This window comes from Lepidochelys kempii, chromosome 3 (genome assembly GCF_965140285.1).
Source record: "Lepidochelys kempii isolate rLepKem1 chromosome 3, rLepKem1.hap1, whole genome shotgun sequence".
NCBI lineage: Eukaryota > Metazoa > Chordata > Testudines > Cheloniidae > Lepidochelys > Lepidochelys kempii.
The window spans coordinates 201,829,489-201,857,407 of NC_136382.1; the positions used below are offsets into that span (position 1 = coordinate 201,829,489).

Sequence of the window (27,919 nt, forward strand, 5' to 3'; positions counted from 1 at the left end):
GGACCAGTCAAAAGAGTGAAATGCCTGCAAGCTGCCTGGAAACTTTTTGAAACACCATAATACCTCCAAATAAAAAAAAACCCCAAAACAATCAGAGGGCCAAAAATGCTACATAAACTAAAAAAAAAAAAAAAGTGTAAAAGATGCAAGTAGAAACAAAAAGACATCCTTTAAAAATAGGAAGCCAACTCCTACTGAGAAAAATAGAAAGGAGCATAAACTCTGGCAAGTCAATTGTAAAAGTATAAGTAGGCAGGCCAAAAAAGAATTTGAAGACATAAAAGATACAAAAACGAACAGCATTTTTATTAAATACATCAGAAGCAGAATGCCTACCAAACAATCAGAGGGGCCAATGGATGATCTAGGTGCTAAAGTAACACTCAGTGAAGACAAGACCATTGCAGAGAAGCTATATGAATTCTTTGCATCAGTCTTCAAAGCAGAGGGTGTGAGGGAGATTCCCACACCTTGAGCCATTCTATTTAGGCGATAAATCTGAGCAACTGTTCCAGACTGAGGTGCCAGTAGAGGAGATTTTGGAACAAATTGATAAATTAAGCAGTAATAAGTCATCCGGACCAGATGGTATCCGCCCAATGTTCTGAAGGAACTCAAATATGAAATTGCAGAACTGTGAACTGTGGTATGTAACCTACCGCTTAAATCGCCCTCTGTACCAGATGACTACAGGGTAGCTAATGTGACGCCAATTTTTAAAAAAGGCTCTATAGGCAGTCCTGGCAATTACTGGCCGGCAAGCCGAACTTTGGTACCGGGCAAATTGGTAAAGAACAGAATTATCAGATACATAGATGAACACTCTGGGTTGCAGAAGAGTCAACACAGCTTTTATGCCTCACCAATCTATTAGAATTCTTTGCGGGGGGGCCTACAAATATGTGGACACAGGTGAGCCAGTGGATATAGTGTACTTGGACTTTCAGAAAGTGGTCCCATGGAGTATAGTTATTTCAAAGCAGAGGCTAAGCCACCTGAGGAGTATGCCAGTAGTTACGGAGCAGGAGCTTCTGCTCCTGTTGGGAAGGGGATGTGCCATTACTACTAAAGCTCAGCGCGAGGTTGACTTCAAAACAAAAAGTAACTTATGTGAACCAAGTTATTTCCTTTTACTCTATTTGCTACCAAAACATTTAATTTGGAAAAAAAAACAAACATCTGTTTACTATTCTGTGAACTCAGCTACTTAGTTATGTGCAAGAGAGAGATGCTCAAAGACCTGATCCAGGAGCAACATATAAGGAGTACATTGCAGTCTGTAAGCGCGCGAGTCTAAGGGAGACGTACACTGATGTCACTTACATACTGAGGGGGCCTAAAGTAGGTGTCAGATACATTAATACATATTCCCCTCTGAATGTCAGGGAATGCCCGGCTAAATGCCCTTTTCTGATCATGGGGGTTTATGTGCATTGATATTCCCATATGTCACATAGTAGCTTGAAATGTAGCAGACTGAAGTGACAGTGCTCTCCCTGGTATTGTATTACGGCTTCCCAGCACATAAAATATATGGCCTATAATGATGTGTTTGGGGGGGTGGGATGTTGGTTGCCATTTAATAGCCTTCTGTAGTTGCCACGGAGTGATATTACTTATCATGGTCAAAGTGTGAGCTAATGGGCATAACTGAAGCAAGTTCTTACTCTGTAATTTTTAGGAGGCTAAATTAGGGATTGAAAATAAGCAGAAAAGAAAACCAACTTCAAAAATACTTTGTTCGGTTGTCTACTGTTCTGTTATCATGCCTGTCCCAAAGGAAGGCCCAAGAAAGGCCAAATCCGACTTTATGTCAATGGGAGATTTTCCCTGGGGAAGGCTAGAAGGATCGGGCCCTTATACTGCACAACTCTGAGACCCAAATTGCAAATACACAATGGTGCTGAAGTCAAAGCAGGGGGCTGCAGTAGACACTCAAAATGGCAGGACAGGGAAAGCACACACAAAACACATGGGTGCTATGAGGGATCTATTTCGGATAAATCTCCAAAGGTAAGACAAAATCCGGGAAAAGCTACATTCACGTGGAAATGTGAGTAGCGTTCCTAGGGCAGAAGATTCATGGTCCCATTAGATAGACAGGGAGAAAGAGAGAGAGAGAGCTGATTTTCAGGGGCAGGAAGCTTTGGCTTTGAAAAAGTTTGTTTTCCTGGTTTTTATGCATTACCTTAGAGATATAGAAGAAATAAATCTCTTGTTATAAGAGACTGGGTATGTGAGTTATCCATTCTGTGTCTGTGCTTTCCTTGTCCAATTCTCTTTGAGGATCAATTATTACAGCTGTCAGAATTCACATTGAAAATAAGCAGGGCTTTTCTAGTGTTTACAAAATGCTCCTTAGACTTCTACACAATATAAATAATTTAAATGTTTATGCAGAGCATTACCAGCTGAGAAATAACTTACGATCACTTGAGAGACCAACACCCTTTTTGGGGGCGGGAGGGAGTGCCAAGTGCTGCGGGAAAAGGCTCAGCTCAGAGTCAAGTTGGGTTGAGGCCAGACACTTTTATTTTAGGTTCACCCTTTCAATCACAGTCCACTCCTTGGCCCAGTCTAGCTTTAGCCATCACAGCAGTCTACCTCTGGCACTGTAAGTGGCAGGCAGAAGCCCTTTCTCAGGTTAAGACTGCTGCTGCTGCTGAAGAAATCAGTGGGCGGGGGGTAATGCATCAGTTGGCTCTCTTTCCTCTAGCTGGAACAGGCTTCATCATTTTGTATTTTGTTGGCACTCGCTAATTCAAATGGAGATCTTTTCTGGGCTATATGCAGCAGACATTTATAGGGATGGGTCCAGTCCTGAGTTGGCCTGGCTTCTGCTATGGTAAACCCCAGGGTTCCTGGTGGCATACAGTTAACCTGGAGATGTTCACAAGTTCTCTTTCACTGGGAGTGTCCACAGGGCAGCACTGGCTGAGGTGAAGGTATGGACCGGGTGGCTGAACATTTGCTATTCTAGGGCTTCCCCTGGACAGATTCCACTGGTTGGGCTGTACTGTAGCATAGGCTGAAGCTTAAAGCTTCCTTGCCCAAGCAGAGCCCTTGAGGGAAGGGAGCAGGGCAAACTACTCCTGCCTTCCTGGGGGTGAATCCCTTCTGGGCAGTCTGAGCCTCCCTGCATTAGCAGAGGCTAATTAACCCCATAGGGAGTTTGTCTTTGTGTAACCCACTGGAGAGCCTGTTTCAGGTCTCTCTGTGCCACATTGCAGGGGATAGCAGTTGTTGCAGCCCTCAGCTACAGCTTAAGCATTTGGCTCTGGAGGTCACCCATTCAATACTCAGCGTGTCAGCCAGGATGGCGGTTGTCACGTTTGCATGGTACCATACAGATTTATGGTCCAAAACCTGGCTGAGAAGGTTTGTACACCCACACCTGTGTAACTGCACACACGCCTGTTGTGATATTGGGTCACATAGCAGAGGATGACCCTGATATCTCTGACTTCCCCTGGAAACTGCAGAAATTGCTATACAGGCCCTCCGCAACAGGTACCATCAAAGGGAAGCATGATGGGACAAGGCCTATGGCTCAAGGGACCTGGCCCATTTGTTTACACATGGACACTTCCTGATCCAACAAGATCCTCTGTGTACAGCTCCCATACAAATTCATCCCATCCTAAGGACATATCCTGCGTCCCTTAGCCACCGCACAGATAGATTTCCTAGCAACTTTGATAAGAGTTTTGCCTGAGTGAGAACTTTAGAATTTAAGCCCTTATCCAATGTTCATTAAAGTCAATAGGAGTTTTTGCATTGATTTCCAAGAGTATTGGATCTGTCCCTTAGCCCTTTAGGAATAGATTGTGCAACGGACATTTAACTGGGATGTGGGGGAACATGAATAACACTTTTATGTTTGAGGGAACCTTATGTCTGTTTCACAGCACCTGGAGGAATTTGCTCCATAGTTTTTTGCAGTATAAATTTTTTGGACCACATCCTGAAGTCTTTATTCAAGACAAAACTTGAGGTTTGACTGAGTAAGGACTTCCAGATTTTGCCAGTAGTATTTTTGTATCCCAGCATACACTTCTCTTACCTTCTGTTTGCATCATTATTTGACATCCCTCTTTTATTGGTGTACGTCTTTTATCCCTCTTTTATTGCTATTATACTTTTGCTTTAGCTTCCAATTATATATAAGAAAGGAAAATATTCTGCTACTCTGATTTAGCTTGAAATTAAACTGAAAGTAGTTTGCACATATGGAATTGTTATTTAGTGGAAAAATTGGTGATACCTGCCAACTAAAGCTTTCTTAGAGAGAAGTATTTTTATATGTTATACTGTCAAATTGCCATTCAAAACAAAGATTGGATAATGCATTGTATCATAGATGCAGTTCCCTTCTTTAATTGTTATGCAGTCAGCTCATTCAGTGAACCTATCTACTCAAAATTTGCCTTTAATAGTTCACTCTTTCATCCATTCTTATTATATATGATCATTTCAGTAGTTTTTGTAAACCTCTGATAAAGTACAATTGGTTAATTTCATATTCTGGAAGAACAGAACTTTAAACCAAGACTAGCTTTGAAATGTCTTTTCTGCAACATCTTCTCAATTCTCTTCCCAGCCACTCAGCAATGCGCCTAACTGCAGTTGTTCTTCCTATAACTAGCAATATATGTTAACTTCCTCATTATTACTTTAACACGTGAATTCTTGGTTGGGAGTCACATTTGAAATGTCTTCTAAGAATACAAGACGTTTCTACATCCGTTACCATGGCTCACTCTTTCCAGTGGAGTGGGTGGTGTATGTTTTCTTTTATCTTCTTTGTAATGAAATTGTAATCAGAATTCTTGGATTAAAATCCAGGAGCATGAATGGAAGGGAAAGCGTATAAGGAGTTTGGGGTTGGGATAGTGGGACAACAATGGGCAGGCATTTGGTTCGTGATAATGTAGGTGGTGGCAGTTACTCAATATGCGATGGACAGAGATCCTGGTCCTGCTTCCAAACACATTGCTTTACAGCTTGAAAAAACAGCTACTAGGTAAAATCCTGGTTCCACTGAAGTGAATGGAAGTTTTGCTAATGAATTTAATGGGGTCAGGATTTCACCCACAACATTTAAAAATTTAAGGGCTTATGTTAATGACAGTAGCTAGTCTTACCAACCCCAAACTTTCAAAAATTGGGAGGCTGGTCCCAAAGTATCATGAGACTGGCTTAAAAGCCATGAGATTTTTAAAAAAAAAATTTCGGGCCTTTTTATGTGCCTTCAAGCTGTTGAACCTTTATAGTGCACTTGGGTCACTTGCCAAGCTTTTCTCTGCACCTTTGTGGCCAAGAATCCTTTTTTTAAAAAAAGCAAAGCAGAGATTCTCATCTGATCAATTGAGGTTTTAGGTAAAGCATCAAGTATCTGAAGACTTATGATTAAAATCACAAGAGTTGTCAACAATGGGTAGCTGACTTTCCGTGGTCCTCAGCAAGGTATGCTATGTATTTTACTTGTTACAGGAGAATCCCTATTTTATGAACTAATTGGGGATTGAAGAGTTCCTAAAAATCAAAAAGTTGATAAAACTGGACATTTTGAAATGACATAAATCTGGTACATAAGTTGCGATGTGGTGCACTGAATTGCTTTCTTGCCCTTCAAACCAGTGCAAACCACTTTTGGGACGTGAGGAGATATCGACTTGATCTTCATCAGCATCACTTTTATTTTGTGATCCTCCCCCATCCCGAGGGAAAAAATTGTTCAGCACCAGAACCGTGGTAGAAGTGGAGAGCCATGAGGCCACCCCCGCCCCCCGTGGTCCTGCCTTTGCTCCTCCTCTTCTCCTTGAGGCCCCACCCCCTCCTTAGCCCCACCCCTGCTCCTCCTCTTCCCCCCATGGCCCTGTCCCTCTCCATGGCCCCACTCCAGGCTCATTCTTTTCCCCTGAGGCCCAACCCCCTGGTCAGGCCAGAAGCTGGAGTGCCCGAGAGCAGCCTGGGCAAGGGGGCTGGGTTTCCTGAGAGAAGCCCCCAGCCCGTATCCCCACCCCCCGGGGTGTGCCAGCCAAGGCAGGTGGAGGGTCCGGGGCTCCCCACAGTGTCTCAGGCTCCCTGCACAGCTCTTACCATGACCCAACTCCAGATTCTGGCTTGTCCAGGGGGTGGGGCTTTGGGGGGGGGAGAGAAGGAGCAGGGGTGGAGCCCCATGGTAAGGGATGGCTCAGCTCTCCACCGGTAAGAGATTGGCACCATAGGCAGGGGCTGCGCTTCCTGGCGGGGGAGCTGATCAGCTCCTCTGCTGGCACTGTTCCTGCCTGCCCATGGCTTGCAGTTTGCAGGGGACAACACAGCCCCCTGCCCCCCAAATAACACCCATGTTAAAAAGTGGGTGGGCATGGTTCTCCCCCTTTTAAAAGTGGTCCCCTGGTTCTGGTGCCTCTGGTCGGTTATAAGATGGGAGTTCATAAAATTGAGATTCTACGGTATTTTGAATTTAAACAACCATAAAAGACCCTCCCACCTTGCAGGGTCCTAGAGCTCGGGCTCTAGCCTGAGCCCAGATGTCTACACAGCAATGAAACAGCCCACAAGCCTGAGTCGGCTGGCATGGACCAGCCATGGGTGTCTGGTTGCTATGTAGACATACTCTAAGGAAGCTCCAGCTTGAGCATTTCTGCAGCAGGCTGGCATGGAGGACGGATGAGCTCCCTGGTAGGATGGATCCAGCCCATTTAGCTCTTTGTAGCTTAAAAGCAACACTTTAAACTCCACCCAGAAGGCAAATGGGCAGCCAGTAGAACACTAGCGTTGTGTACTCATGGCAGGGTTCTCCACGGAGGCGTTCTGCCTCCCCGAGCTCTCTGGCATGCTGGGCACATGCTCAGGGTAGTGCCCTTACACACTATGATGTGGTGTGTTGCCTGATTCCCACCCCAGTCCCACTGTGGCCAGGGAATTGTGAAGCCAGGGGTGTGTAAGGGCCAGACAGAATACGCCCCTACAATATTTATTTAATTTACATAACACCAATAAAAAATGTCCAGGCAAAAAGCGCTGGGTGCCATATCAATTAATTAGAATTACAGGGGCAAATGGTAGGTACCCAGCAGCCAGAAAAAATCATATTAAAATAATGAATTAGCTCAGCCTGCCAGTAAATCAAAGCTGCAAGACAGTCTCATTAATTCCCGCTGCCCCGCCACCCACTACTCTCAGAACACAAATACATTATGCCCAGAAGATCAGACAATTTGTGCTGTTTCAGAGCAAGGGAGAGCCAGTTCCAGAGACCTGGAGCCCTCACTGATAATGCCCAGCCAGCCGGTCCCTCTTGTATAACTAAGTAAACTGCAAGCTCCAGTACTGAATAATACTATAAAGCGATCAAATGGAATAACTGATACTATCAGGGAAATGTCCATGGAGTGGAACCTCGCTGATGTGCATTTATAACAGGAGAGGTTCTGTACAGTTTGTGAATTAGCAAATAAGGTCCCGGTTTAGGAAAGCAATTAATTATGAGCTTAAATTCTATTGATTTCAATGGGAGTCAAGCATGTGCATAAAGTTAAGCACATGTTTAAGTGTTTGATGTACAAATGTGTACAATAGAAACCTCTCCGAGATAGCACTACACCATGGGAACTGTTTAACCCAGGTCACATCAAAGGAGCTTCCCAGCAAGTGGGAAGAAGATATAAAAGGGGGACAATGACATCAGTGGGGGACCTCACTCTTCCTGCAACCACACACCTGGAAACACCTGAGGGGCAAGGACTGAACTGTGGGAAATGGGAAGTGATGGTCCCAGGCTAGAAGGATCTTTAGCCTGTGTATGAAAACCTGGGAAAGCCAAGGCAACTCTTGCCTTAAGAGTCTGCCAGCCAGTTTATCACTCAGGGTGAGAATTTGCTAATTTATATCCTACCTATCTAGTGTGTTAATCTCAGTTTGCAGGTTTTGTTTTACTAAGGTAATCTGCTTTGATATTTTGGCTATCCCTTATAATCACTTAAAATCTACTCTTGTACTTAATAAACTTATTTTGTTTTAAACCCAGTTTGTGTAATTCATAACTGGGTGGGGAGGGGAAGGGAGAGGAGGGGAAGCTGTGCATATCTCTCTCCACGTTGAGGGAGAGGGTGAATTTCAATTAGTTTATGCTGTACAGTTCTCTGTGCAGCACAAAATAATACAATTTTGGGTTTACTCTCCAGAGGGGGAGTGCACTTGAATGCTGGGCAATTCCTTAGCTGAAAGCCTTCCCATGCAATATTGATTTCAGCAGCTGTGTCTTTCTGCAGCTGGGTGTGGCCCTACCCGGGTGTGTGACAGAGGAGGCTTGAGGGCCTGGCTTAGCAGGACAGAGTGAGGGAGCCCAGGCTGGAGGAACAGGCGGGCTCACTGGTACCCCAGTACATCAGCTGGTACTCCAGAAGGGGGGCCAATCCGTCATACCATATTGCAGGCATCACTCTCTTCTCTTCTCTTCTCTTCTCTTCAGGTTCTTTATACCATGCTCATCACTGTGGTGTCTGAGCACCTTCCGTAAGAACATAAGAATGGCCATACTGGGTCAGACCACTGGTCAATCTAGCCCAATATTCTGTCTTCCGACAGTGGCCAGTGCCAGGTGCCCCAGAGGGAATGAGCAGAACAGGTAATCAGCAAGTGATCCATCCCCTGTCACCCATTCCCTGCTTCTGGCAAACAGAGGCTAGGGACACCTCAGAGCATGTTTTAGCATCTGTGCCCATCCCATGAATTTATCTAGTTCTTTTTCGAACCCAGTTACAGTCTTGGCCTTCACAACATCCTCTGGCAAAAGAGTTCCACAGGTTGATTGTGTATTGTGTGACGAAATACTTCCTTTTGTTTGTTTTAAACCAGCTGCCTATTAATTTCATTTGGTGACCAGCAGTGCAAGTAGGGCGGTATGGTACGGTATGCCATACCTGCAAGATATTTATAGCCGGTACAGCGTACCAGAAAGACACAGGAGGAGCCGGCGGCCCCATGCTGCTGGCGTTCTGCTCCTTTCCCTGCTGGGAGGGGCAGCGGGGACAGGAGCAGGACGCTGGCAGCTCCTCCGGTGGCTGTACTGCTCCCAGCCCTGTCCTCACAGGGCAGAGCGGGGGGTGGGGGAAGGGGAGCTGCTGTTGTACAGATGAAGGAGACGCAGCTCCATGGAAGGGCAGCGGGTGGGGCTGGGGGTTCTGCTCCTTTCCCCACTCTGGTTCCCGGGAGAGTCTTGAACTGCATTGTAGTGAAAGACTTAATAAGCTCAGACTATTTAACTTACCAAAGAGAAAGTTAAGAGGTGACTTGACGGTCTGTAAGTGCCCACATGGAGACAATACTTTTCATAGTAGAGGGCTGCAATCTAGTATAAAGAGGCAGAACAAGATTCAGTGGCTCAAATTTGAAGCTAGACAGATTCGGACTGGACATAAAGTGCACATTTATAAGCGAGGGTAAATAACCATTGGAACAGTTTATCTAGGGACATGGTGGATTGTGCATCTCTTGGTGTCTTTGAATCCAGAATGATTTTGTTTTTTCTAACATACGTGCTCTAGTGCAACCAAACATTTTGGGTTGGATGCAGGGATTACTGGATGAATTCTGTGGTCTAGGTGATGCAGGAGAACAGACTAAATGATCACAGTAGTCTCTTCTGGACTTAAATCTATGATTCTGTGAATATTCTCTTCCTTTTCCTCACCCTGTTCTTTCATTCACAGCAATCTTTAAAACTGGCCCGTCCAGAGATCTGAATGGGGAGAGTTAGACACCTAAGAATGGGATTCACAAAGGCAAGCATGCTGGATGGAGACCTACCTAAGCTAGCCAATAGGAATTGCTGAGGAGAGGGGTGTGGCCGAAACCCCGCCCAACAAAGGGAGTTAGGTACCAGCCATGAACCATCTCCTGGAGTTATGTGCTTAAGTCAGATTTGTCCTTTCTCAAGAATTGAGGTGGGTGCTTCCCTGAACTGCCTGTTTAGCGCAGTGGTTAGACTAGTCACCTAGCAGGTGGGAGACCTGAGTTCAATTCTCTGCTCTGCAGGGTGTGGAGCAGGGATTTGAATGTGGGTCTTCCACCTTCCAGGAAAGTGCCCTTAAACATTGGGCTGTGGGGTATTCTGGAGCAAGGCTTTCCTGGTACAGCTGTTCCACCGTGTATAAATAATCAAATATTCATTAGGCCAGTGACAGAGTGAGAAGGTCTCTAGAGTCCAGTGGTTAGGGCATACTCCTGGGCTGTGGGAGACCCGGATTCCAGTCCCCTTGTTCCAATGGCTCTTTATTTATACACTGTATAAATACTGTGTAAATACGCTGTAGCTCACGAAAGCTTATGCTCTAATAAATTGGTTAGTCTCTAAGGTGCCACAAGTCCTCCTTTTCTTTTATTTATACACAGTGGAACAGCTTCACCAGGAGAGATTGAGAACAACCCCTTCCCCTCAAAAATGCCTCATAGCACAGTGGTTACCACAGTCTCCTGGGAGGTAGGACTCAGGTGGCCACGTCTCCCTTCTGAATCCCACCCAGAGTAGAATATACCCCAAATGGGATAGCCATATGCTGCCGAACACATTTTCAGAATGATGTGGTGCTACTGTGGCTAAAACACTAAAACACTTGGCTGAATGAAGAGAAGTAATAATAAAAAGAAAGCAAACAAAACTGAATAATGCATAAACAGAGTTCTTCAGGGCTGGAGGAAATTATTCTAGTCCTCTGTAATAGACTGTTGAGGGCACAGCAGGAATATAGTGCTCAATATTGTATGGTGTAGAGCCAGAGAAAACAGCAGAAGGAAACAAAAATCATTCGGGAACACACAAAACTATAAGTGTAGAACAGAAATGAAGAGCCAGATTCTGATCTCCATTACACCAGTGTAAATCCAGAAGAACCACACTAAAGTCCATGTCAGCTATAAACAATTTCAGATGAGCTATAGCCACACCCACAAATGTACATTCGCTTGAAGGCTAGGTGGTAATGGTCTAATGGATAGAGCCATGGTGTGGATCTCAGGAGACCTGGGTTTTGTTCCCAGCTCTGCCACTGGTCGGCTGGGTAATCTTGGGCAAGTTGCTACCCTGCTCTGTGCCTCAGTTTCCCCATCTGTAAAATGGGGATCATGAAACTGACTTCCCCTTGTAAAGCGTTTTGAGAGCTACTGACAAAAAGTGCTATATAAGAGCTACATGGTATGATAGAGTATTGAAGCAAGCGCTGCCAATGTGTGTATGGACCCACATCTCAGTCCAGGGAGCAAAGAGGGCACGGATTCAACAAGGTATTTGAGCACTTGCCTAACATTAGGCACACAAGTCGTCCCATTTCAGTCAATGGGCCTAATTGTGTGCTCTGCCTGAGGCATGTGCTTAATACCTTGCTGAATCCTGGTCAAGGTTTTGCCTTTTTAAGGCTAAAAATCGAAAGTTTGTGGCAAGTAAAATTTGGGTATTTCACAGAGCTCTAAAAGCTAAGGAAAGAGAAAAGTTAAAGATTGAGGTGATTTGTCTTGTCTTTAAGAATGTTATGTATCTGCCATTATGGCTTTCCTAGCAGTACAATATGTACTCCGAAAGGCATTTTGATGGAATCTGTGCTAACAAAAGCCAGCTTTGGAAGCACGTGTTCTGTGAATGGGTGAGAAAAGAAACCACTTATAGCATGATAAGGCATCAGGACTCTGTACATGTGCTGCATTTTAAGGGATAGAGGCTGTGTGCTGGGCAGGGATTTGATAAATGCCTTCTGTATTCCTACTGGGGTTAATTGGACAACACACAGCAGATGAAGAGATTTCTGGTGCGTGTGTGAGACGGAGAGAGAGACTGCACAAATAAAGAAAAAAAATATATCTTTACATACAGATCTCTGTTCAAAACTGTAAAAAAAACTATAAGGCTGCAAAGCAAGGCACTCTTTAGGACAGAAAATGACAAAGTTAAGGAAGCCTTTGCATCCTTAATTTAGTCCCCTTGCCTGAACGCATGTGTCTCTCTGATTACCTGATCAGTCACTATTTTTACTCCAGCAAGACCCTTGTCTCCTTCAGTGCGCAGGTTGGATGGTGTGTAATGAATGAAGCAGGAGTCCAGAGGAGCAGGAACATAATGAATAAATATTGAGAAGAGGCCTCATGAGGCATGCCTAAATGAGGCAGGGATTCTGTAGGAAAAACTAGAATGCGACCACTTCATTAAAGTTTGTATTGTTATGCATGTTGACAAAGGGGCAAACGTGAGGTTCCACGGGCATCATGAATAGGTCGGAATATGAACAAGAGGCTGCTCGGCAGCTCTCCAACACCACTTTCTACAAGCCATTACCCTCTGATCCCACTGAGAGTTACCAAAAGAAACGACACCATCTGCTCAAGAAACTCCCTGAAAAAGCACAAGAACAAATCTGCGCAGACACACCCCTAGAACCAGTGATGAGCTGCCAAAATCTTTCTTAACAATGGGTTCCCTCCTCTCCCCACGAGGGGGTCGTTGCCCACCCCCCGGGACTCCTGCCCCATCCAATCCCCCCGTGTTCCTTGACGCCCTCCCCCAGGACCCCTGCCCTATCTATCCCCCACCCCTGTCCCCTGACTGCCCCCAGAACCGGGCAGGAGGGTCTCGTGGGCCACCGTAGTGGGTGCCTACCCTACCCCTAAGAGCCAGAGGCACCTGCCGGGGAGCAAGGTGGGGAGTCCCGGCGGTGCTTACCTGGGGCAGCTCCCGCTGGCTCCTAGGGGCGGGGGAGCGTAGCTAGGGGGGAGCAGGGGGAGCGGCCGGTCCCCCCAACTGATCACATCAAAAGTGGCGCCTTAGGCGCTGACTCCCTGGGTGCTCCAGGGCTGGAGCACCCACGGGGAAAAATTGGTGGGTGCAGAGCACCCACCGGCAGCTCACTGCGCCCGGCCCCAGCTCACCTCCGCTCTGCCTCCGCCTCCTCCCCTGAACGCACCGCCCCGCTCTGCTTCTCCACACCCCCCTCCCCAGCTTCCCGTGAATCAGCTGTTCGGCGGGAAGCCGGGGAGGGCAGAGAAGCAGGCCGCGGCTTCCCGCTCAGGCTGAGGGTGGTGGAGGTGAGCTGGGGCGGGGAGCGGTTCCCCGCGTGCACCCTCCCCCCCGGGTTACCTGCTGAGGCATGGGCGGCCCTCCTCGTGCCCCCCCCCTCCCCGCCCCAGCTCACCTCCGCTCTGCCTTCCTGGGCCTGAGAGGGAAGCCGCAGCCTGCTTCTCAGCCTGCCCCAGCTTCCCGCATGAACAGCTGATTCACGGGAAGCCGGGGTGGGGGAGAAGCAGAGCGGGGCAGTGCATTCAGGGAAGGAGGCGGAGGTGAGGTGAGCTGGGGCCGGGGGTGGGGAGCTGCTGGTGGGTGCTCTGCACCCACCAAATTTTCCCCTTGGGTGCTCCAGCCCTGGAGCACCTGTGGAGTAGGCGCCTAAGGCGCCACTTTTGGCTGGTTAAATTTAGAAGCCCTTTTAGAACTGGTTGTCCCTCGCGGAACAACTGGTTCTAAAAGAGCTTCTAAATTTAACAACTGGTTCTAGCGAACCGGTGCGAACTGGCTCCAGCTCACCACTGCCTAGAACTCCGACCAGGGGTATTCTGTCTGCTACCCAAGATCTATAAACCTGGAAATCTTGGACACCCCATCATCTCAGGCATTCGCACCCTGACAGCAGGATTGTCTGGCTATGTAGACTCCCTCCTCAGACCCTATGCTACCAGCACTCCTAGCTATCTTTGAGACACCAGTGACTTCCTGAGGAAACTACAGTCCATTGGTGATCTTCCAGAAAACACCATCCTGGCCACTATGGATGCAGAAGCCCTCTGCACCAACATTCCACACAAAGATGGACTACAAGACATCAGGAACAGTATCCCCAATAATGTCACGGCAAACCTGGTGGCTGAACTTTGTGACTTTGTCCTTACCCACAACTATTTCACATTTAGGTACAATGTATACCTTCAAGTCAGCGGCACTGCTATGGGTACCCGCATGGCCCCACAGTATGCCAACATTTTTATGGCTGACTTAGAACAACGCTTCCTCAGCTCTCCATCCCACCACCAATCTCAGCCAGGACCAGTCCACACAAGAGATCCACTTCCTGGACACTACAGTGCTAATAAGCGATGGTCACATAAACACCACCCTATACCGGAAACCTACTGACCTACGTGCCTCCAGCTTTCATCCAGACCACACCACACTATCCATTGTCTTCAGCCAAGCTCTACGATACAACCGCATTTGCTCCAACCCTCAGACAGAGACAAACACCTACAAGATCTCTATCAAGCGTTCTTACAACTACAATACCCACCTGCTGAAGTGAAGAACAGATTGACAGAGCCAGAAGAGTACCCAGAAGTCACCTACTACAGGACAGGCCCAACAAAGAAAGTAACAGAACGCCACTAGCCATCACCTTCAGCCCCCAACTAAAACCTCTCCAGCGCATCATCAAGGATCTACAACCTATCCTGAAGGACAATCCCTCACTCTCACAGATCTTGGGAGACAGGTCAGTCCTTGCTTACAGACACCCCCCCAACCTGAAGCAAATACTCACCAGCAACCAACACCACACAGCAAAAACACTAACCCAGGAACCTATCCTTGCAACAAAGCCCGTTGCCAACTATGTCCACGTATCTATTCAGCAGACCCTATCATAGGACCTAATCACATCAGCCACACTATCAGAGGCTCATTCACTTGCACATCTACCAATGTGATATATGCCATTATGTGCCAGCAATGCCCCTCTGCCATGTACATTGGCCAAACTGGACAGTCTCTACATAAAAGAATAAATGGACACAAATCAGACGTCAAGAATTATAGCATTCAAAAACTAGTCGGAGATCACTTCAGTCTTCATGGTCACTTGATTACAGACCTAAAAGTCGCAATTCTTCAACAAAAAAACTTCAAAAACAGACTCCAATGAGAGACTGCTGAATTGGAATTAATTTGCAAACTGCACACTGTTAAATTAGGCTTGAATAAAGATTGGGTGTGGATGGGTCATTACACAAAGTAAAACTATTTCCCCATGCTTATTTCCCCCCGCCCCCCACTGTTGGAAATGGGCCATCCTGATTATTACTACAAAAGGTTTTTTTCTCCTGCTGATAATAGCTCACCTAAATTGATCACTCTCATTATAGTGTGTATTGCAACACCCATTTTTTCATGTTCTCTTTGTGTGTGTATATATATATCTTCCTACTTTCCACTGCCTGCATCTGATGAAGTGGGTTTTAGCCCACAAAAGCTTATGCTCAAATAAATTTGTTAGTCTCTAGGGTGCCACAAGGACTCCTCGTTCTTTTTGCTGATACAGACTAACATGGCTACCACTCTGAAACCTAACTTTTTTGACACTTCTGTGAGGCCCCATGCATAAATGATGAAATCTGCAATATAGTAATTCATTCAATGCATTTATAAAGGCAGGAATTGAACCTAGTCTAAGAATATTAATATTGTCTCCTTTTGAACCCAACCAGTTAGCCAAATTCATGGTGTTGTGGGTTGTTTCCATTAAGAGGAGAAATTGATGATTGAGTCAAGTTTTTCTTTGATACGATCCTGTAAATTATACAAGCACTGTACAAAGGCATCTTTCCACAGAAGGAAATCAAACAACAGGAGAGAATATCTTTGCCAACAGTTCCATGTCCCTTTCCAGACGACACTCTGCCCAAAAGCTCTCTAGTCTTTTCTCTGAGTCAGGTTCCCAGTGCTAGCTCTGACTGTCCTTGGCTTTTCTATCCCTTGTTTTGTGGCTTTTCTATCCTTGCTTCTCTTTGTTTTGTGAATGTTCATTCACACGAACATTCACAAAACAATAGCCAGTGAAACCCTTCCTCCCACATATGCCTTGCAGGTGCCTTTGGTTTGGGTGGTGACATGTGCCTGTGTTTGAGGTGGAGGCTGCTCTTGTTTCAGCTACCTGGTGCCATGAAGGAGCTTAGCTGTTTCTAACAACTATCTTAAATGAAGGGTTGTGGTTATGCCCAGGCCATAACAATATTGTCGGTCATGTGCTAGCACCAACAGTGTACTTGGTTTACAATCATTTATTATGAGCACAAGATTCCTACCCTCCCCAAAAAACTTCCATTCTAAGGCTCCAATTCTGCCAACGCTTCTGTATGTTTTTAACTTTAGACATCTAAGGAGTGCCATGGAACTCAGTGGGATTACTCCCCTTCGAACAATTAAGCATGTGTGTGCTTGCAGAATCAGGACTAACCAACTGGGTAGAGGAAGGGGGTGGGATGCAACTTTGTTTTGGAAAGAAAAAAGATTTAGAGGAAATGTTCACTGCAAGGGGAGTGCTTGCTTATTTTTCCATTTTAAAATGAGAAGCAGTTTGCCCACGTCTTGGTTTTCTTGAAACATTCCCAGCTGTTTCAGATTCTATGAGCTTTACCCTCTCCCTGCAGTTTAACCTTTTGTGTTTTTATTTTTCTAAGTAAGCATCTATTCTTCCTTGGTTTCTTTTGTTTAAACTCACTCTCCTCTTCCCAACCCCCGCACCTCCCTTGCCATTAAAACCCTGCTCTCCCCAGTGCTACCCCATGTCAGCAAACCCTTCCTCATCATAGGCCTTGATGTAATATAGGACACAATGAAGAAAAAGAAACAGCCAGTCAGCTGAATCCCAGTAAGGTCCCAAGGTCTGAAGGTGCCTGCCAGACCATGCCTGAGGGGAAAGAAACTATATTTCTGATCTCTTCTGCCCTCTGTCTCCTCCCCATAGCTTATTGTCATGGGCTTTGAAGTAGGATTAACTATGATTGCTCTAAAGGGACTCTTCAGTGTAACAAGAATAACTTCACCTTCCCTGATAAGATGTACTGTAGAACAGGCCATTCTCTAAATATCTAATGCAATAATCCTCTAAAAAGGAGCATAATTATGGCATTATTGTGTATCATGAGATCCTAAGTAGGGAAAGAAATGACAGAAAACACAGCATTCTGGGAAGATGAGACAGTGGGAGAATAGATGCATGATAATGAAGTTCATCAAAATTGGCTGGTGAAAAATTGTCAAGTTGATTACTGTAGCAATTGAGCGTAAATAGCCAGTGTAACTGGCACAAAAGCACATAGGACTTTATGAATAATGCTACTGTATTTGCAGTACAGAAAGGTCATACTGGGGCTGCATTGCCTACCTGCAGATAGAAGCAAAATGAGTAATGAATAAAATTGCCTTGTAGTGCACCTGTGCACAGAATTCTGCAATCCCAGCTACTCTGTATATTATCCACCCAGTGCTGTAAACACCATGCCGTGAGTATTGAAAATATGTATTGGAGTCCGTAGTAAAAATAATGAAGAGGTACACTGCTCATGCAGCTTTCCCTTTGCATTCTGTCATTTTCTAGCTGGCTTATTTTTGGCGATGGAAACTGATAACTGAGACCAAACTAAGATGACATATTTATTTAATTTTGGTAGTTGAGATGGTTCTTTGAACAAAAGCCATTCAAGGATGGCATTTATTTAGTCACATTACCCCTCCCGAGTGCCACATTCTAAATTCTCCAGCTGATGTTCAGAAATACTTAGGGGATATGGGAAGATACTTCATAGGTAGCAGAAATCTCACGTAGGTAAATCTGTCAGGTGTAACAGTATATAGAGACATGCTCAAACTTTATATGAAGGGTATATTTTTATTAATAGTTTATAAAAGTTGTAAATAGTAATTGAGTCCAACAGATCATGTCACTTATAACTGTAGTTTATAAATATCTATAACCACCTCTATTGATGTGACTTAATTTTTCTACTCATATCTGTAACATGTTGATAACATCTATTAATCATTCATTAACTCTTTATTAACCCTTTATAAATGGAACCTCAAAATACAGTGCGAGACTTTGGAACACGTAAGGGGCAGGGGAAGTTTTTTGTGACATAGAATTATAGAACTGGAAGGGGCCTGTGTCTTGATTGTTATAACAGTGCCCATCACCGCACTTCCTAACTTTCATCCTAAATAATAATCTAATTCACAATTGGCTAGTGGTCTAATTTTCCTTCCTATTTGCTTATAGGTGGTCGGGGTATAGTATTAGGTTTTTTAAAATTAGTTTTTCTAAAATTTATTTGTTCTTTCTTTTCTTTCTCCTCCGCTCTGCTTTGATAGGTAGGAAGTGAGTTTTACATGTCATCCTAAAAGCAAAGAGAATTGTGGTCAATCTGATCCCTTTCAGGAATGAGTTCTAACTGTTGCTAGGAAAGTCCAGTCTCCCACTTTCAGGAGCTTCACTCTTGAGGTTGTCAGCTTCATTGTTCCTTAGGAGCATAGATTTTGATGGAGGCCATTGTCCCATCTGCTCTCTGAGGTATCTTGGTCCAACACTATAGAGGGTTCTCAGGATTAATGCTAGAGCTAGTCAGAATGTGGAGTTAGTGAGGGAATCTGCTCAATTTTTTAAAAAATTAACTTCAGTTATTTTGTTGTAATTTCATTTTAATTGCAAGTTTTCTGAGTAACTATAATTAACACAGAGACCATGAATGTGATCCAATATTCTGTGGGGAGTGGAGCAGCGGGGTGTTGTGCTCTCAGTGGATCAACAGGAAGGATGGCTCAGTGGTTAGAGTGCTACTCTGCAATACCCAGCCAATGTCTCAAACCACAGCACTTTTCAGCAAAAGGGAAGCTTCTGGCAAGAGTCTCAAAAATGGCAGCCTCATTTAAAGAGGTAATTTTCAAATACATTTCCTTTCCCAAAATGCAGGCTTTCTTTCAGTGCTTCCAGAATGTCTTGCTCCATGAATGCGATGAATTCTGTGTATTTCATCTTGGGTATAGCTGCCACTGTTCAGAGTGGGCATCCTGGGGGTCAGGGGGAATCGATGATCTGGGAGAAGTTTGCTACCAGTTCCTCACGCAGGCAGAGCTGAGCTGGCTTCTGAGGTGGTGCAGAAGCAGCCAACGCTGCTAAATTGATTTAGGGCCTGGATAAGTAGTTCAGGGCAGGATATAGCCATCACAATGGCAGAGGAGAAGAAGTCTCTCTTAGACTCTGTCATAGGACTGTAGAAACATCTTACTGTCAGTCCCTATGGGTCTCAAACCCAGGTCTTTGGGAGTCGTCACACTCCAATCCTCCACCTGGCAGCTCACACACAGCAGCTGGAACTGGAGTCTTTGAAGCCCAGACTGAGGCACCAACATGGCCCCTGCACTCTGACTGGGAGAGCTCCAAGGCGTCTGACTGGGCTGCAGCCTCTATTTAAGACAGAGGAGGAACCAGGAAGTTGATTGTACAACTGGGCTTCATTCTGCCATGGAGTGCTAGTCTGGTGTTTACCTGTTCCTGCCTGCTGATCCTGGCCTCTTGTTATCCTGACTTGGCCTGACTCTTGGTAAATGGCTCTGGATCTTGCCCTCTGCTATGTCTCTCAGTTCTTGTCCGCTCGTGTTCCAAACCAGCCTGATTCCTGGTAATTGGCTCCTGGCCCTTGGTCCATGCCTGAGGCTGGGCAAAGGCTACCCATACCCTAGCCCTGTCAGTCAGAGTTTATCTGTATATGTTCATGTTTCCCATCAGTAATGCTCCAGTTGACTTCCTTCCGACTTCATCAGATGGAGCTCATCATGGCAGTGGGTGGTGGAAGGACAAGAGACATTTAGGTGCCAATGTGTTAATGATACTAGCTACTGTATCTCACCAGATCCTCCACTACTTCTCCCAGATTAAAGATTCAGTTTTCTGAGGCTTTTTAGAATATATTTAGGCAAACCAAGTAGTCATAATTCTAAATATAATTAGGCGGAGGAGTTGTTCCACATTTGAAATGCAAATGCCTAGAACAGAGGCAGGATATTGTGCAGCATTGTGTTAGGCAGATTGTATGCCTCTAAAGGAAAATGGCATCTGTTTTGCTCAGGCCAATGGCATGAAAGTTAAATGGTAAGAGGCATTTCTCCTTCATTTTGGAAAAGGAAATGTATTTGAAAATTAACTCTTTAAATGTAGCTGCCATTTTTTACCCTCTTGTGGGAAGCTTCCCTTTTTCTGAAAAGTGCTGTGGTTTGAGACATTGGCTGCATTTTAAACCAGTGTAAGATGCCAGACAAGTTTCCATGCTGCCTTCACATTGGTTTAAAGAGCCCCCAAATAAACATAGGACTCTAACCCAGCATTATCAACCACTGAACCCTAGTAGGGGTGAGGAAAGGATCACCAGACCAGCATCACTGCTGAGAGGAACAGGGGGACATAATTAAAGATTGAATGATGATTTGAGGCTGGCCCATGTGAATCTGAATTTAAAGGGAATTCAAGGCATGCTTTTTTGACTTTGATGTCTCGAATTCAAACAGATAACCGTGTGTATTGTACACTCCTCCCCTACTCTCACATACAGAAGTTAGTTATTAGAGAGACAAGGTGGATGAGGTAATACCTTTCATTGGACGAACGTCTGTTGGTGAGGATGTCAGACTTTGAAGCTATGAAGAGCTCTGTGCAGCTTGAAAGCTTGTCTCTTTTACCATCAGAAGATGGGCCAATAAAAGGTATTTACCTCAATCACCTTGTCTCTTTAATATCCTGGGAGCAACCAAAAACAAGATGTTAGGTTATGTCACTTTATGAACTACCAGAAGGTGCTCAGATACTACAATGACAAGGGAGGTGTAAGAACCTGTATAGAATAGAATGTTCCAGCTCCCTATAAGTTCCTGGGCAGCTAGTGTTCGAGCCAGTTCTTCTGCTAAAGTAACATTTTTTTTGCTGTGTAAGCAGGTTAGACATCTGTTCTGATCTGTCGCTCCTTGGAAACTTTTTCATGTTTCTTGTTTAATATAAAAAATACCTAGCATTTTGTTACAGAAAGCCAGACCACTGCTTCGTGAGTTCTGAATCCACAACATTCACAGTAATTTGTGAAACAAAGATACAGTTTCTCCCAGCTTTGGTTTTGGGGCTCAGTCTTGCATCAGGACTTGGTCGCATGCCCAGCATTAATGTTAACGTGCACAACTGTGAGATGTAGGAATATTGCAGGCACTCTCCTGTGAGATGTTAATTTGTGGTGTTTTGCTTGTCCTGAGTACTGTACTGTCAAGATTGAAGCTAAAGATCTCATGGCAAGACTTTTGTGGTCGGTTGGTTGGTTTTTGATGTCAGAGGTAGCCCAGGGTCCAAACCAACAAATCTCAATAAAACAGGTTCTCAGGGAACTAGATGGCTCAGGGAACAGGTAGTGGAATACAAAGTCTCTTATTGCTGCTTTGAATGTGATTGAAAGTTGTTACTATCTGATGGCTGTAAAGTGGCCTTTGTGAAGCGAGTTGCTGAACTCAGTCAAGTGGGTAACAATAGTGCTGCAATTGGCAGTTTTGTTGGCAGTCCCAGGTGAGAGGGCATGGAATGAATGGGCATGAGGAAATCTGTCATTTCACTCTCTGGATTAGGGATGAGACAAAGAGCCAGAGACAAGTTATGCAGTGGGAAAGCTTGCACTGTCCCTGCTTGTGCTTTGGATTAATGGCTTAGAATGATTTCATGAAGATGTAGAAACCAAAGAGCTCTCAGTGTTGACATAATGAACACATCAGCCACTATGTGTCACCTACAGAGTTGTTGCACTTCCCGTTCTTAATATCTTTGTAAAAAGCACCTTGAGCATGAAAGCCATATAGAGAGAGCCACCTCCTTTTCTATTCTTTTCTGTTTTGCCATGAGAGTATATTTCATGGTCTAGTAAAGTATTGATTCATAACTTATTAATACTGTCAAAGTTTTAAATACATCTTCTGAGGATATAATGTACCATCTGAAACTTTAATTCTCTATCAATAGAAGTGAACAGATATTTTTAGACTGGGAGTTTTAAAGAGTCAAGGAAGTTAGGCATCAACTCCCATTGAAATTCAGTGTTAGTTAGATGTTCAAATCCCTGCTGTAATATTTCCTCCCTTCCTACTACATATTAGTAGTATTTATCTGTATTGTGGTAGTGGCTAGGAGCCCTAGTCATGAACCAGGACCCCATTGTGCTGTAGACACACAGAACAATGCACCTATCTAGATAATTTGCGAAGTATACACTCTGGCTAGAAATGGCAAAACATTGCTCAGAGGGAGGAGTGACGCAGAAACACTCAGCTCTGTAGCCTCGGACTGCTCGTAAAAATATAAACAAAGCAGATGCTCAGTTAGAACATTCTGAACCATTTCAAGTGTTACTGTTAACTGTGAATTATCTGAGGACCTTTAGTATTAGCATCTGTGGCTTCTACGCTCTTCCACAATGATTCTCATCTGCTTGCCTATGCTAAAGATCTCCAATTGTTTGTTACAGAAATTAAATGAATGAACTCAGCACCACTGTAGCTGCCCAGGGAATTATTTTTGCTTTAGTTTGTTCCCATCTAGCTTTTAAGGGTGAAATTCACTCCAGGGCAAGGGACACACATGTTCCGATGCATCACTTAAGACCTCATCAAAGTGATTCCTAGGGCCTTGAAGTGAATTTTGCCCTAAGTACATAGGGTAGACAAAAATGGTAACCTCAAACTAGTTATTTAATGGTGCATGGTAATTTTTGTGTATGTGCAAAAAGATCTTTAAAACAAGATACTCTTTACATTTGGAAAAATAAAGTCTGGAGTTACATTGGCATGACGAGCAGAACTTGGCCCACAGTTTTGAACAGAAGCTTGTAGGATTTATTTTCTGTGCTTAAATATAGGCCAAGATCTGAGTTAAATTTCCCCTCTCATTCTCAAAGCCTAACCACCCATGGTCATCTTTTCAACTCTGAGATGCATAGCCCAAGCATATCAGTGTCACAAGAGGAAAAGCCATGCAGTGACCTCAATCCATAGTAGATCTCCTACTGATATTAACAGGAGTCGTGTGTAAAAAGCAAGGGCAGCTCTAATTGTTTCTAGCCCATAAATGATCGTTCTGGTCCTTCGCTATTGGTCTTTTCATAGTGTCATAGAGTTTAAGGCCAGAGGAATGATTAGATCTCTAGTCTGACTACCTGTATATCACAGGCCATTCATTTTCACCCATTTACACCTATTTTGAGCCCAAAGGCTTTAATTAGGCCAAAGCATTTCAGTCCTCAGGAGATTAAACTCTGTCTCACAGGCAGTGAACAGGAGAAACCAAGGTGCCACCAATGCCTGAAGCCCCTGCAATGGCAGGTCATTGCTGAGGTGAGAAATGCCCAGATGACCCCAGCCGGTGAACTACACCCTATGCTGTAGAGAAAGGCGAGAAAGCTCTAAGATCCCAGCCAATCTGACCTAAGTGAAAATTCATTCCTGACCCCCAAACTGGTGATTATTTGACTGTGAGCAAGACACACCAACCAGGCATCAAGAAACTGGCTTCTCTCAACCACCTCAGAGCACTGGTCTAGCCATGTCCAGTGTCTAATCTCCAGCTGTGGCCAATCTCTGATGCTTTAGAGGAAGATGAAAATCCCAAAATACAACTTGCCAACTATGCCTTGCATGTACAGAACTCTCATTAATGTGAATGGGACTTCTGTAAACACATTAATAGAGCAGCCCATTGTTCTAATTTTAATGTTTTTAGCTATTTTTATCTCTAAGCCGTAGCTTATCAAAGAACACCACTAACATTTGAAATCAACACCTTCAAAAATTAATAAGCAGCACGAGAAAACCATCTTTTTACTGTGGTGTTGGAAAACAAATTGTACATGCAGCACGCAGTTAGCCACTAACATATTTACTTAGTAAGTGTACTTTAATATCTTTTCACAATTTACCTTGTTAACAGAGAAATAAAATTTAAGTTGCTACCATGAAACACTCATCATCATCTTCCTGCAGCAACAAAAGTCTAAATGTCAAGACTGGTTGGCAAACACAAGAGTAAGTTCCAGACAGAGGCTAATAGTCGAAGTGGAATCTGGCCCTGGGTCAGGCTTCATAATAGCTGTTCTGGTCATTCTGAAGTTCCTCTGGGTGAAGGTTCTGTGTGGTCAAAGAGATGCACCATTTAAAAAAAAAAATCACAGTGAGGTATGAGTGATACTCTATTCAGAAGAGTAAAGCCTTCCCCATGTTGTTGTGGGATGGGCCGGAGCCAGAGAGGCCTGCTCTTTCACTGAATCCAAGGAATTTATTAAAACATGTCCTGTAGGACCACTTACTGCCTGATGCCATTGAAATTCCAATAGCCTTAGGCCTGTGGATGCCAAGGCACCAAAGGTCCTGAGCAGGCACTGATTGCCAAAATCCCCGAGTCCAAAAGTGAGATAAAGCATCAGCAAACTGAATTACTCCGTGAGTAGAACAAATTCTGAATCACATGATATTGGGCAGGCAAAATCCCCCAAAGGGAAGAACCACAGGTTTCCACAAGGAAGCTCCCAGATGTGGCTCGTCACCCAACCATCACTTGTCCCAATCGCAGTCTTTACTTTGGGAAAAGTTGATGCTGATCTTAAATTACCTGACACAATATGAGCCCTTCAAAAACCAAAGTGATCAAACTGTAAGTCTGTGGGAACCTGTGTGTTCAGCGGTTCTCGAAGTAAATCAAACCAGGTAGGCGCCTCTCCACTTGGAATTGTAGCTGTGGCTGGAAAAACATTAGTTTACAAGGTTAATGACCGGGAAGAAGAAAAGCCAACCTCACTCTTCTAGCCATTCAGCAGTGACTGGCTGATAAATGTAAGAAGTCTGGAGTCTAGACAGAAAATTGTTCCCCTTAAACAGGGTGCTCGGAAATATTAGTGGGGAGAGGTTTCACCGAGGAATTTTTAGGAGTGAATCTAGTTGCTGGTGGTGTCAATTATCCCTCCGTGTGTGTGTGTGTGTGTGTGTCTCTATCTTTTATTCTTCCTGTCTTGTTTCTCTATTTGTCTGTGTCTCTCGCTTTCCCCACAGACACTCTGAGTCACCCACTGTTTTTCTTCTTTCAGGCACACTAGAGATTTGTACTTTAAGATTATAAAGTGGATTATGCACAGAATCTGTGTACTGACTGTTTTGATGCTAATTATGTCCTTTTTTAATTCTGCTCCTGCTTCATGTGCCTATCATCAAAACCTGCTTTGCAGATGGCCAATAATGACAGCTTGATTTATGTTGAGGAGATGATGGTTTCTGACTGTCAGAACTACTCTTTTAATCTCAGCTGGCTAACAGCTAAGAATTAAGCCTGAGTGTATAATGACAATATGCATTTTTCCAGACTCCTTCAGGTCTGATTTATTGTATTCAAAAGTAGGTGCATTTGCAGCATACACAGCTGGGCACATCTGTGCAGGCAGGCACACCTCTTTCAGGTGCCGACACCTGCTATGCAGATGTAAGAATTTATCAGTTGTGCTTAGATTCATAGATTCTTAAGGCCAGAGGGGACAACGAGATCATCTGAGTGATCATATTCAGTTCCTTGTTCACGATGATCCTGTTACCAGCCTGCCTGTGACAGACCCCTAGACCCTTTTCATAGTCACTGCTTTCTAGGACAGTGGTTTTCAAACTGTGGGCCGCGACCCAGTACTGGGTCGGGGGATGTAAGGCACTGGGTCGCGGCGGCTGTTAAAAGTCCCGGTGGTGGTGCTTTCCGGCTAAGGCAGGCTAGTCCCTACCTGTTCTGACATCACGCTGCGCCCCGGAAGCAGCCAGCAGCAGGTCCAGCTCCTAGGCAGTGGGGCCACAGGGCTCCATGTGCTACCCCCGCCCTGAGCAAAGGCTCCGGACTCCCACTGGCTGGTTCCAGCCACTGGGAGCTGGGGGGGTCGGTGCCTGTGGGCCAGAGCTGCACGGAGCCGCTTGAGCGCCTCTGCCTAGGAGCTGGACCTGCTGCTCGCCGCTTCCAGGGCTCAGCGCGGTCCGCAGTGCCAGGAGAGGTAGGAAGCCTACCTTAGCTCCCCCGCAGCACCGCTGACTGGGAGCTGCCCAAGGTAAGCCCGTGCTCCAATCCTCTGCCCCAGCCCTGAATCCCCCTCCAAACTTGGAGCCCTTTCCTGCACCCCAAACCCCTCATCCCTGGCCCCACCCCAGAGCCTGCACCCCCAGCCCAGAGCCCTGACCCCCTCCTGCAACCCAAACCCCTGCCCCAGCCCAGAGCCCGCTCCCACACCATGAACCGCTCATTCCCAGCCCCAACCCACAGCCTTCGCGCCCGCACCCCAACCCTCTGCCCCAGCCCTGAGCCTCTCTGATGCCCCAACCCCATCATCCCCAGCTCCATTGGTTCACGGGCATTAACAATGTTCTTCAATTGGGTCACCAGAAAAAAAGTTTGAAAACCACTGTTCTAGGATAAAGTCCCCCTCCCCTCGCATTCTGTAGATATGACCTGCATTCCTTGTTCCTAGATGTATAACTATGTATTTGGCTGTATTAAAACACATTTTGTTTGAATGGACCCAGGTTACCAAGTGGTCCAGATCCCACACCATCATTGTTTACCATTTTGACAATCCTAGTTTCATCCACAAATTTGATCAGCAATTATTTTATATTTCCAGATCACTGATGAAAATGTTGAGTAGTGTCAGGCTAGTACCAATTCCTGCAGAAAGTCCCTGGAAACACCCCCCATTGGATGATGATTCCCCATTGATGACTGCTTTGAGCTATTAGAGACACAAAGGTGGGTGCAGTAATTTCTTTTATTGGACCAACTTCTGTTGGTGAGAGAGAGAAGCTTTCGAGCCACACAGAGCTTTTCTTCAGGTCCCAAATTGTTGCTATGTGTATGGTCTTGTGTTTGTCTATATTGAGGGACATTTTGTTTGAACGGGTCCAGCTTACTAAGTGAACCAGACTGCTCTATATAACTTTCTTGTCCTCCTCATTAATTACCAGTCTGCCAATGTTCGTCATCCATAAACTTGATCAGCTGTGATTTTACATTTACTTCAGCTTGTAGGAGTTGGATCTTAAAGTGAATTTGCATGTATTACTCATTCAAAAGGAGGCTGGGCTGAGGCCCCACTGAAATGTACCCCCTTACATAAATTAGAGAGGGCTCAGGGCTGCTCTAAACCACACCCAACGGTTAGACTTCAAGTGGTCATTCTGGCAGCTGAGCATTGCCAGAATGCGGAGACATTGTGTGGTCCACCAGGCGCTACCTGAGAATCCCCAATAGCCAGGTTAAGCCAGCCTCTTTGCACTACCAGAAACCAAACTTGTTTCTCTTTAACGGTAAAAACTGACAAAGCTATAATGTAGTTTCGTTTGAGATTGTCCTACCCATTAGGTCAGACTTCCTTATTTTGGAGCCTCCCACAATTTTATGTCTATTTTATAATCCATCTGACAGTACCCTCTTCTCCTGCACGGCTCTAGCTACTACATTTCCGGCCAGAGTTGAGGTGAAGAAAAATTCTGTGTGTGAACTGCATGACAAAAATGTATCTTGTAAAAGATAAAATGTTACTTTAATATAAACATCTCTTGAAGGAACCTCTTGTCTACCCTGCCTTTTGTACCATCCATTAAACATGGGGCCAAATTGCCTGCTATTGTAAACTGGTGTGTTTCCACTGATGTCAGAGCCAAGCCAATTTATACCAGTAGAGAATTTCCCCCAAGGTTTATATAATTGCGGGAGTAATGCAAAGCTTTGGTTTTCTTAATGGTTTGAAAAGAAAGTTTGACTGTACTGAGCTGTTCCTGGTAGAACTTTGGTTAGGAACTTAATAAACGTAGGTATTTTCAAGACATTTTAAAATGTGCTCTTCTAGTTTGGCAGCTGAGTTAATGTTCAATTAAGTCTCTCTAACCTTGCTGCAGGGAAAGCTTGGGGACCATTTGTTATTTTAAATCCCTTTACTTTTCAACTGTCAAATTCAATTCAGGGAGCATTTACATTTTCATTGGAAAGGTGTAATGGTGAGAGAAAAAAAGCTGTTC

At 44.8% G+C, this 27,919-nt stretch overlaps 1 protein-coding gene across 9 annotated transcripts in view; it reads left to right on the forward strand.

Annotated features, from left to right (window-relative positions):
* Positions 1 to 27,919, forward strand: part of PAK5 (p21 (RAC1) activated kinase 5) — a 178,841-nt gene that overhangs the window by 7,955 nt on the left and 142,967 nt on the right. For all 9 annotated transcript variants that reach the window (XM_073339626.2, XM_073339634.2, XM_078852357.1 and 6 more), the window contains exon 2: positions 26,527 to 26,651. The gene's annotated coding sequence lies outside the window, so the exon portion shown is untranslated. The remainder of the gene's footprint in view (positions 1 to 26,526; positions 26,652 to 27,919) is intronic.